This window comes from Macrobrachium rosenbergii, chromosome 6, assembly GCF_040412425.1.
Source record: "Macrobrachium rosenbergii isolate ZJJX-2024 chromosome 6, ASM4041242v1, whole genome shotgun sequence".
NCBI lineage: Eukaryota > Metazoa > Arthropoda > Malacostraca > Decapoda > Palaemonidae > Macrobrachium > Macrobrachium rosenbergii.
The window spans coordinates 56,774,012-56,784,351 of record NC_089746.1 but is presented as its reverse complement, the minus strand read 5'-3'; positions in this window follow the sequence as shown (position 1 = coordinate 56,784,351).

Below are 10,340 nucleotides of genomic sequence, written 5' to 3'. Positions count from 1 at the left end.
CATCCACAGTGGTAGCGTTTATAGGTCATGAACAAAATTTATTTTGAAAGCGTATAATTAAATAGGTTATGAGGAAAAATTTAGGGCGAGTGTAAAAACGATGGGAACAAACCTTTCCTAGAATACCATGTCCTGGCCTAACCTCATTAGGGCATTTACTTTCGTAATTTATGAAAAAAAATTTCGCACTGATAGCATATAGCCTACTAATTTTTATAGGTAGCATATACTACTTTTCATAGGTTATGGAGAAAACATTATATTGATAGCATATATTAATAAATCTTTATGAAAAAAAGTGCACTGATATATATATATATATATATATATATATATATATATATATATATATATATATATATATATATATATATATATATATATATATATATATATATATATATATATATATATATACTATTTGAACGTTGCAACCATATATTTCTAGCACTTCCTTCTGTGCCCCTCTTCACCGGTAAAATATGGGGAGACGATATGTTAGAAAACAGAGGTAAAATGGATAAAATATTATGGTATCCATTTTACCTGTTTGTTTATAGGGGAGGTTGGACTTTCGGGGAAAAATGAAAGGGAGCCAAGCGAAGGTTGAGAATTCATGAAGGGATGAATGAAGTGAAAGTGGTTGAGAACTTCCTGTATGTCGAAAGCTTTTGGTACCCTTGGCACTGTCTTGGCTAAATTCGGGTCTATAAATATTCAGTTATCCCTGCAATGGCCCCTAATATTTTTCTTTGTATTTTTTCATCGCTAGATGAATTAGAACAAAAAAAGTTAAGTATACCTTAGTTTAACCAGACCACTGGGCTGATTAACAGCTCTCCTAGGGCTGGCCCGAAGGATTAGACATATTTTACGTGGCTAAGAACCGATTGGTTACCTAGCAACGGGACCTACAGCTTATCGTGGAATCCGAACCACATTGTAGCGAGAAATGAATATCTATCACCAGAAACAAATTCCTCTAATTCTTCATTGGCCGGTCGGAGAATCGAAACCGGGCCTAGCTGAGTGCTATCCGAGAACTCTACCGATTCGTCCAACGAGGAACTATAAACACAGTGATAATACGCCCTCTCAGGGAACATCGGACCCAGCTATTACGTCTTACCTAATAAAATGGAGCATGTTCCTGTATGCGGATCCACTGTGATGTTTACATTCATCTGGGTTGGGGGGGGGGGCAGGGAAATCTGCTATGGCCGCCATAAATTCTTGTCACGGTCCCCTTGGGGGATATGGCCCCAGGTTGAGAACAAATGGGTTAAATCAGTAGGCAAACAAAACGAAACTTGAGTTGGAGAGATTCACAAAGGAAGACTGAAAAGACGAAAATTCAGAGCAATGCACAGACCTGATATTTTAATGGCCATTTGTTGCAAGAATTTAAGCCATTTAATAATCTTCCGTTGTCAGTGACAGTCCAGTAACCCTTAAGGGTCAAGGTAGAATAACGAAAGCGAAACACTTTACGGGCTTTCTTACCATAATCAGAATCTTTTACAATCTTAGGGACAATACTGATTCACGGGCAGTAAACCTGGTAACACTCAGTTAGTATGACAGACAGCAGAGATTTTTTGGCATTTTAGAAAGAAGCTTTAAGAAGAAACTTAGATGATATATGGTCGCTAAACAGGGCCCACCGTGACTTGTGTCTAGATGTAAAGCGATGTGTAGGAAAGAAGACAAAACGTTCGAAGAGACAGAAGAGAAACCTGGATAAGGATAACGGACAAAGAGACTGGTGATGATAACTAGCTTGGCTCGAAAGGGAATGAACGTGAAAGTATTATTTGGCGCGAGGTCAGTGAGGGATCTGTGCAATCCTTGTCTGCTAGAACTTACCTTGTGAAATAAATGAGCAATCACTAGCCATTAAAAACGAACGGTATCACGGCATCTCTGACGTTGCAAAATTATAATGAAGATTTGAAATGAAAGTAACATTATAAGCAACCATGGAAAAAGAACAAAATGGCTTGCCCCTTCTTATTCTTAACCCATTTGACTCTCTTTCTCCCTTCTCTGGTGTCTCACTATAGCAATCCCCTACCCCTACCCATGAAATCCTCCCCAATTCCTATAACTAGCCTCCTCCCCCCGGCCACAAGATAAAATGCACCCCAGTAATATTTAAAAAAATATTAAAAATATATAGGTACAAGAATAATAAACCGTAAATCTCCCCTTTTTCTTTTTTTTCACGTCCATAGGGAGAACTTTTTGATCGCCCCTGCAAAAGCCTTTGCATTTTCCACCAGGAGTTACATGGGTAAAATTAGGTGGGTTTTTGACGTCATTCCCACGAATAATGAGTTACGAGGTGCCATGTCGGTTGTAGCGTTTGAATTCAACGTCCCAAAAATAAAGTTGTGACTTTTTATTTTTGTCTGTTGGTTCCTTTATGCCTCTTTATTGGTCTATTTTCTTGGGGAGGTTCCTTTGGCAAAATCGGTGAAGTCTGGTTTACCTACAAAATTAATGTTGAATTAAGCTGCCAAACGTGTGCGTAAACGTGCGATTATGTTTATATACACAAATGTATTTCAGTCAGAGATGAACTGATTACAAAACTGATGTTTCCATCACAGATGCTTAATTTATTAGGAAGGAAGTAATGTATGAGGCTGCAAAACGAATGAGGCTCACTTATACAGATTTGCAGATCATCAAAAAACTTTTAATGAGGAAGCTAATTTTTCATTGGGTCATATTTTCCTTGATACATATACCAGTAACATAGTAGAGTCAGCAAAGTATAATTTTAAATATGCTTAATAAATCTCTCTCTCTCTCTCTCTCTCTCTCTCTCTCTCTCTCTCTCTCTCTCTCTCTCTCTCTCTCTCTCTCTCTCACATACATATACTAGCTTAGATACAATTCTAATATTCTTTTACAAAAATTCCTGTTTGTTAACAAACATTATTCCGGTTTACGAGGATAAACTTAACTTTCTTTCGTACCCGAAATATACATTAACGAAGCAATTAAGGCTAATTCGAGTTCCTGCATTATTCTGCAGCTATTTGGACACCCCCACCCCTTGTAAAACTCGTTATTTTTTTCTTGTATAAAATGGACATAACATTACATTACGGAAATAATACGCGTAATGATTACGTCGCTCTCGTTTATAATTGTGCTGAGGGGAAAAAAGGTTAAGGCTCCAAATGGCAAGCCTATATTAGAATGCTTTCCGCTGCGATTGTTTGGGTGAAGGTAAATAGATGCAGTTTGCCAATGTGCTTGTATTTTCATACATAGAAGTGTTGTAGGGCTTTTAAGCACGTATGTGATTTCTTTACGTAGTCATACACATATATACACACGCACACACATATATACAGTATATATATATATATATATGTATGTATGTATATATATATATATATATATATATATATATATATATATATATATATATATATATATATATATATATATATAAACATAACAGGAATAACAGGAGTGGGGGTCAAATGCAAGCCCAACTCAGTGCCGGTCCAAATATATATATATGTATGGATCTATAGGAGGTTTGAGTCTGGAATGGCATTCGCCCATAGAAAATCTGCCAAAACCAAGACAGGAACAGCCGGAGAAGGCTTATTGCACAGCGAACTGACTAGAAATTAAGCTAATATATATACATACATACATATATATATATATATATATATATATATATATATATATATATATATATATATATATATATATCTAAAAGTGAAGGTTTGTACGTTTGTTTGGATGCTATGGAAATCCGAACTGCTTGACAGAAGCAGACAAAATCTGGCACATGGACCCTACGTCACCCCAGGAAGGCTTATAACTCAAAATCAAACCCATACCCCAGTGACAGACATCAAACACAGACAAAACAAATGAAATTTTCTGTTTTACCGGTGCTGTTCACCTTTTATTCAGTAGCTTTTCTGTTAGTGACGTCATTAAACTCCTCCCACTGCAAACCCTAAAATCAGTTTAGTACACAAAAAATTCAACAGATGTGTCTGACTGTATTAGAATTACTTTCATTCAGTCATAAAGCAATGCAATTCAAAATATAACTTCTACCACCACACCAGTCAGCTCTTACAATTCTCGCCACGGAAAAAGTAGTAACAGACCAAATGTTTCTGTGACATGCCTACCCCCTCACTGAAAACTACTCGTGTCGAAATCACAACATATTTCAGTTTTCATCTTAAGCCAAATGTATCTTAATCGTACCCTGCCAATAAAATACAAATTCTTAAGTACCTTGTGGTACTATCATCATCATATCTAAGTACTTAATTCACAAAAAAGAAAAAAATTTGGTTGCAGGCGTAACTTTAGAGATCAAGAACTAATTCATCACCATCCGAGCATGCGTATTCGCAGACCAGATGCTTCTGTGACAGATTTACCCACTCATTAAAAATTACTCGTGACGTAATTATCACATTTTTTCAGTGTTCATCTGAAGCCAAACGTATCTTAATTATACTCTGCCAATAAAATACAAATTCGTAAAGTACCTTTTGGTATTACCATCATCATATCTAGAACGAATCTCCTTTGGTTTGTTGTTCAGAGAATTTCACATAGTTGATAGAAGGTCCGTCTACTGTTGCAAGGGAGACAGACCTTCTTCCCCTAACACAAACACAAATACACAGACACACCTGAGCACGTATCTAGAAGTATAAGTTTTTTTATTTATTATCTTTGTGCAGTGATGTATTTTATTCTTTTCTAATAGAGGAATGTAACTTCCTCTCCCCCTTTATCTTCCCCTCACCTTCCCCTCCCCACCCCCTTCTTTTTCCTTCCCCCTCCACCACTCTCTTCTTCCTACCCTCCCCCTCCCCCTAACCCTCTCTTTCTCTCCTCCCATTCAACCTCCCATCCCCTCCCCCCTCACCCCCCACCACCTTCCCTTTCCACTTCCCCTACCTTTCCCCTCCCACTCTCCCTTCCCTCTTCCTTCCCACTACCCGTAGGCTGTTATTCGGAGTTTTTCCCGGCAGTGCCAGGTTGGTCAGCTAATATATATATATATATATATATATATATATATATATATATATATATATATATATATATATATATATATATATATATATATATCTATATATATATATATATATATATACATATTATATATATATACACATATATACACTATATATATATATATATATATATATATATATATATATATATATATATATATATATATATATATATATATATATATATATATACTGTATATGTATGTATGCATATATATATCCTGTATTATACAATATATATCAACAAACGAATATGATTATCCCTGGTTTTCCCCGTTCGTGAACACAAAGACATCCGTACACGCACACATTACTCCTTATACAGCTGTGTGAGTTTCAATACGCATGACGTGCGTACTCCCTGTTACTACATCGGAAGCCAGAAAATGCGTGGCTGGACTTGGTTCGAGGATTTCTCATATCCTCCAGCAGAGTGAATCCGAGATGAAAGGAACTCGGTGATTTTATTACGGGTAAAGGTGTTCCCAGAGGAGAAGGGGAAACGCGGAATGAATAGTGCTAGCAGCAGTAGTAATAGCAGTTGTAATAGTAGTATAAGGGGAAGGAGGGGGAAGGGGAGTAAGAGCAGCCTCCTTCATCTTCGCCTCGTACTATTAGAAGTAGTGGTTGTAGTAGTAATGGCAGTTATCTCTTATTTAAAGAAGCAGCAAATGCAATAACTGTTGTTGTTGTTGTTGTAACATCTTCCTCTTCCTGCTGTTGCTGCTACTATTTATCTCTAATAACCGAGGCAGTGGCAGTAAAAGTAGTGGTAGCAGTTACACAATATGAATGATCCATTTGTGAAATCGAACGAAAGTTCTGTGAAAGAACTGGCGGGGCGATAGTAGCAGACAGAGAGCCGGAATAAGGAAGGAAGAGGAAAGCTGACGACGCCCTGTAAAACTTCGGATTAGGTCAAAGCAACTTTGGGGGAGGCACGGCCTTGGCTGATACCTACCATCAGAAAATTGTTTATGAACGCATATTAGTGATTCGAACGGCTGAAAGGGGAACTGTGCTTGGGAATCTATTCAGCAGGGAATGGAATCAGATGTATTAATCCCTAGACAGGCGGCTCTATGACAAGACTGAAAAGGAAGCACTTTGGAAGCGAAAGTAAATTCTCCCAGGAATGTGAAGACTGAAAATTTGCCAGGAATAGAAAGTGATGCTTTCTAAATGAAGGAAAGTTGAAAGCCTTGCCAAGTAAAAATAGATATGACTGGCATGGCCATGCTTACTATTGAACAAATTAATCATTGGCCGGAACCTGAAGATAGTTATAAAAGAGAGAATCATGGCAGTGGACATTAGGCGCAAGGACTATAGGATTGTAATTTTACATTTATATAAAACAGTGGTTCTTAACCTAGGGGCGTCAGCAATTTCCAGGGGAGACACGAGCCCTAGAAAAAATATGTAAATTCTCTAATCATATTCGTTATTCTCTTAACAAGAGTGAGGATCTAATATTCGAAAGTTGAATGCAAAAATGCAAACGTATCGCCTTATAACGTTAGTTTCCAATAGTCTGCTACTCTAGTCAGACTCGTTGGGCTTACCGTGTTTTGTAATTATTTACCGCCCTCCCTATCCCTCGAAACCCCTTCTCTTTCTCCTTTTTTTTTTCATTTTCCTATAAATCTGGGAGGGAATTTTACTCATAGATGCAAGGGGGCGTGGAGGGACGGACCAACTCTTAGAGGGTCGTGGTAATAAAACCACTGATATAAAACATTAATGTCCCAGAGTCCACTTCTCCTTCTTTTAACCAACTTTAACACAAGAAATTAGATTTGCGTTCATTATGAGCTTTTTACTATATAAGAAGACTCACCTGATTTCCGGCATTCTGTCACTTTCCGTTACTTTCTTGTTATCGTCAGTTGTGAATCTCAAGGAAATTTACAGATTGAACATTTCGAGTTCTAGGTAATCCTTTTATATATATATATATATATATATATATATATATATATATATATATATATATATATATATATATATATATATATATATATATATATATATATATATATATATATATATATATATATATATATATATATATATATATATATATATATATATATATATGAATGTGTTTATATAAAGCCACAAATACCCATTACCATCGCATTCATTTTACCTTGGGAATAACTTTCACCCAGTGCGCTTATTGTAAATGAATTCATTGATACAATCTAGAAATGGATTGACGAAAACTATTCATCGGCATCCCATAACTTTTTCACAAGTTAAGTAACTACTACGAAAAAGATGAAAGAATTACGTTTTTTATTATTATGCTACAAATTTTCACTTGCGTAATACGCTCATTACAGGCGATTAAAACTTTCTCAGCGTTTTGTAAAAGCAAAAGAAAGGTATGCATTGTTATTCAAATTATTTTCTTTTAAGATTTGATGAATATCTCTTAAATCAAAATAAACTTCACGAAATATACTTATTAGTCTTACTATTCAGTTGCGCATACGTACCGTGATTTAATTTTAGTTCGTTAAGTGTTCGTTTCCTGAACACAGACCATTCATATTCACCTGGTTACCAGAGATAAACCTTTCAGTATAAACAGATTTTAGTTTTCTTTAAATACCTTTACTGTTGGTATCTTATTAGTAATTGCAGTAGGCCCTTGTCTGTATTTTTTAGCCTTGTTGAAGGGCTTTCAGAAACCCCAACTAAAGTTAAATGATGCTATCGAACACGAGTCTCCTCTACGATATGATTTTGTTGTTCAAATTTGTCAGAATCGTATTAGTTACTATGACTATAAACTGTTGTCAAGGCAACGTAACGTGGAAACTTAGTCAACAATCCCAGTCTAACTCTCTGCTCTTTTGGCGTAAGTCTTTCGTTTTCGTATACCAATCTCTTTATTTTATTTTTTATTTTACTCTATTCTCTTTTATTTTACCTTATTTTATTTGTACATTCACATCCCTGATGTTTGTTTATGCTAGGAACGATAATTCTTGTTAATCTCCTTCCGGTTGATCTTTTTGTTTCCTGCAACAATTGTAAAATACTTTATAATGGCGTGTTTAAGGTCTAGAGCCCACCGTATTTTCACATAAAACCATTCCCGCCTTTTACGCCAAAATAATGGATGTTGTAACGTTAATTTCTACCCTGAAATGTAAAGATAGCACAAATGAATTCCAGGCAATTGATGTTGGAAATCTGAATACATAATGAATCGTTTTGAAGCCTCTGATTACGCATGATACTCGACAACATTCAGGTTTGTTTTCACTTTGAAACGCTCTACTCGTAAACTTATTCGGCCAAATTAGGTATGCCGGATTCAGTTACTCTATTTAAGAAAAAAAAAAAAAAAAAAAAAAACTGTTCAGGTTTAGCCGATAATTATGGAGGGTAAATTGTTCTCGTGCTCTCCGCAGTGACAATTACAGTACAACTTTTACGCTCTCGTAACGTGAAACTTTTTTTTTTTTTTATTCACTAGAATTCCTTTCATTTTGAAAAACAACGACTCCCTGAATAGCAACAGTGCTTATGCGGATCAATAAAGTTTTAAATGTAAATTATTCACTTGTTATGTATTTTCCCTCTTGTTAGCGCTTCTATAAGATTTCTTATTTTTCCGTGTGTATTCAAAGAATTTTTGTAGAATAAGTGATTCGAATTATTTCACCATCTGCTTTAAATTCATTTCTTCGCTTTTAACTATCTATTTCTCTATAAGGTTTCAATTTAACACAGCAGTAAGTAAAGGTGTCATTTGTATTCGGGACCTCTCTCTTCCACACCCTAATTGGGTTTATTGGTGCAGAGAAAACTGCAAAATGAGTCACAGACAGACAGACTGAGTAATCCTTGATTATATTGTTTGATGTCTTACTGTCTTCATAATTGCTCTGACAGTTATCAGTTTTCAAATATCATTCAGGATCGCCTTATTTTATTTAAATAATATATCGTAAACTATTGCCTAAGAGGTGTGTTATGGTGATTCGAAGTAATATAAGATTACTCTTTAGTTGTGTATAAAGTAACTATAAATATTAAAATTTTCTCAGATAGAAAACGAAGTCCAAGTCTATTTGCCTGCAGTTGGTACATCTGAAATAGGCTACATAGTTTCGTCTGCCTGAATATGCGGTCATACATTTTGATAATTCATTCCTTTTAATTTGTTGTTCAGAATTACGGTTTCTTTATCTTTGTAATTCAAAGCTTAGTCATGCATTCCTTTAACATACGGTTTCCGGATTTCTACTTGTCATAAATTGTAGTATCTTTGTGTCTTTAAGGTTTTTCAATTTCACAATTATAAATTAAACTGCTTTCCCTCCTCTAGTCACATGAATGGCTTACGACTTTTTTCATTCTTCTTTCTGTTTTATTTTATGCACTTACAAACTTATGCTGTTTCCTTAGTATACCTTCATCAGAAGATTAATCAGTTTACTTTTTCTTTAGTTTACTGCGTGGCTGAAACCATTCTTAAATAAATGACAAGAAAGTATTAGAAACATTTTTCTTTCTCTCTTCAAAGAAAGGCAACATCCTGTTTGATTTATCGTGGTGGCCAGCAATGGCGAAATAGAAATAAAAAAAAAAAAAGTACAGTTTTTCTGTGGCATCACGTTGTAAATTTCTGGGCCGATATTTCAAGTTTTTTCTCTCGTCCAAGAAGAAGAAAGAGAAGGAAATAAAGGAAAAGATCTCATGAGAGAAATTATCGTGAAGATTTATTTTCATGGACAGGTTTAATTATAACAGAAAAAAAAGTCTTGGTTTTATCCCAGTTATTAACCCTGAGGTCGGTAGGACTGGTAATAAAATATCTTTATCTATCCTGGGAAAGAAGGAAGCAAGAATAAAGCAAAAGAGAAGAAGAAGAGTATGTTCTAACCCCCATAGAAATGGACAGACACGCCTCTTGAAGAATGGAGGTTTATATGTGTAAGGGAATAAGGAACCACAAAGATGAGTCCTAAGCTTGGTAGAGGAGGGAAATAAATTGACACCAATTCTAGCAGTCCGAGGGCTAATTACTTCCAAAGAGTAAATTGCTAAAGAGATGTTACAAGACATCTAAAAGGAGGAGGTGCCTTCACCTTCAGGGAAAGCAATTAAGTAAATTTCTATTCAACAACTTTGGACAGTCTGAGATGTAGATGTTCAAATACTAGACCATTATGGCCCAAATAGAATTTTTTGTGTTCATAGATAACTCTGAAAACCATCTGGAAACTAGTACACTTC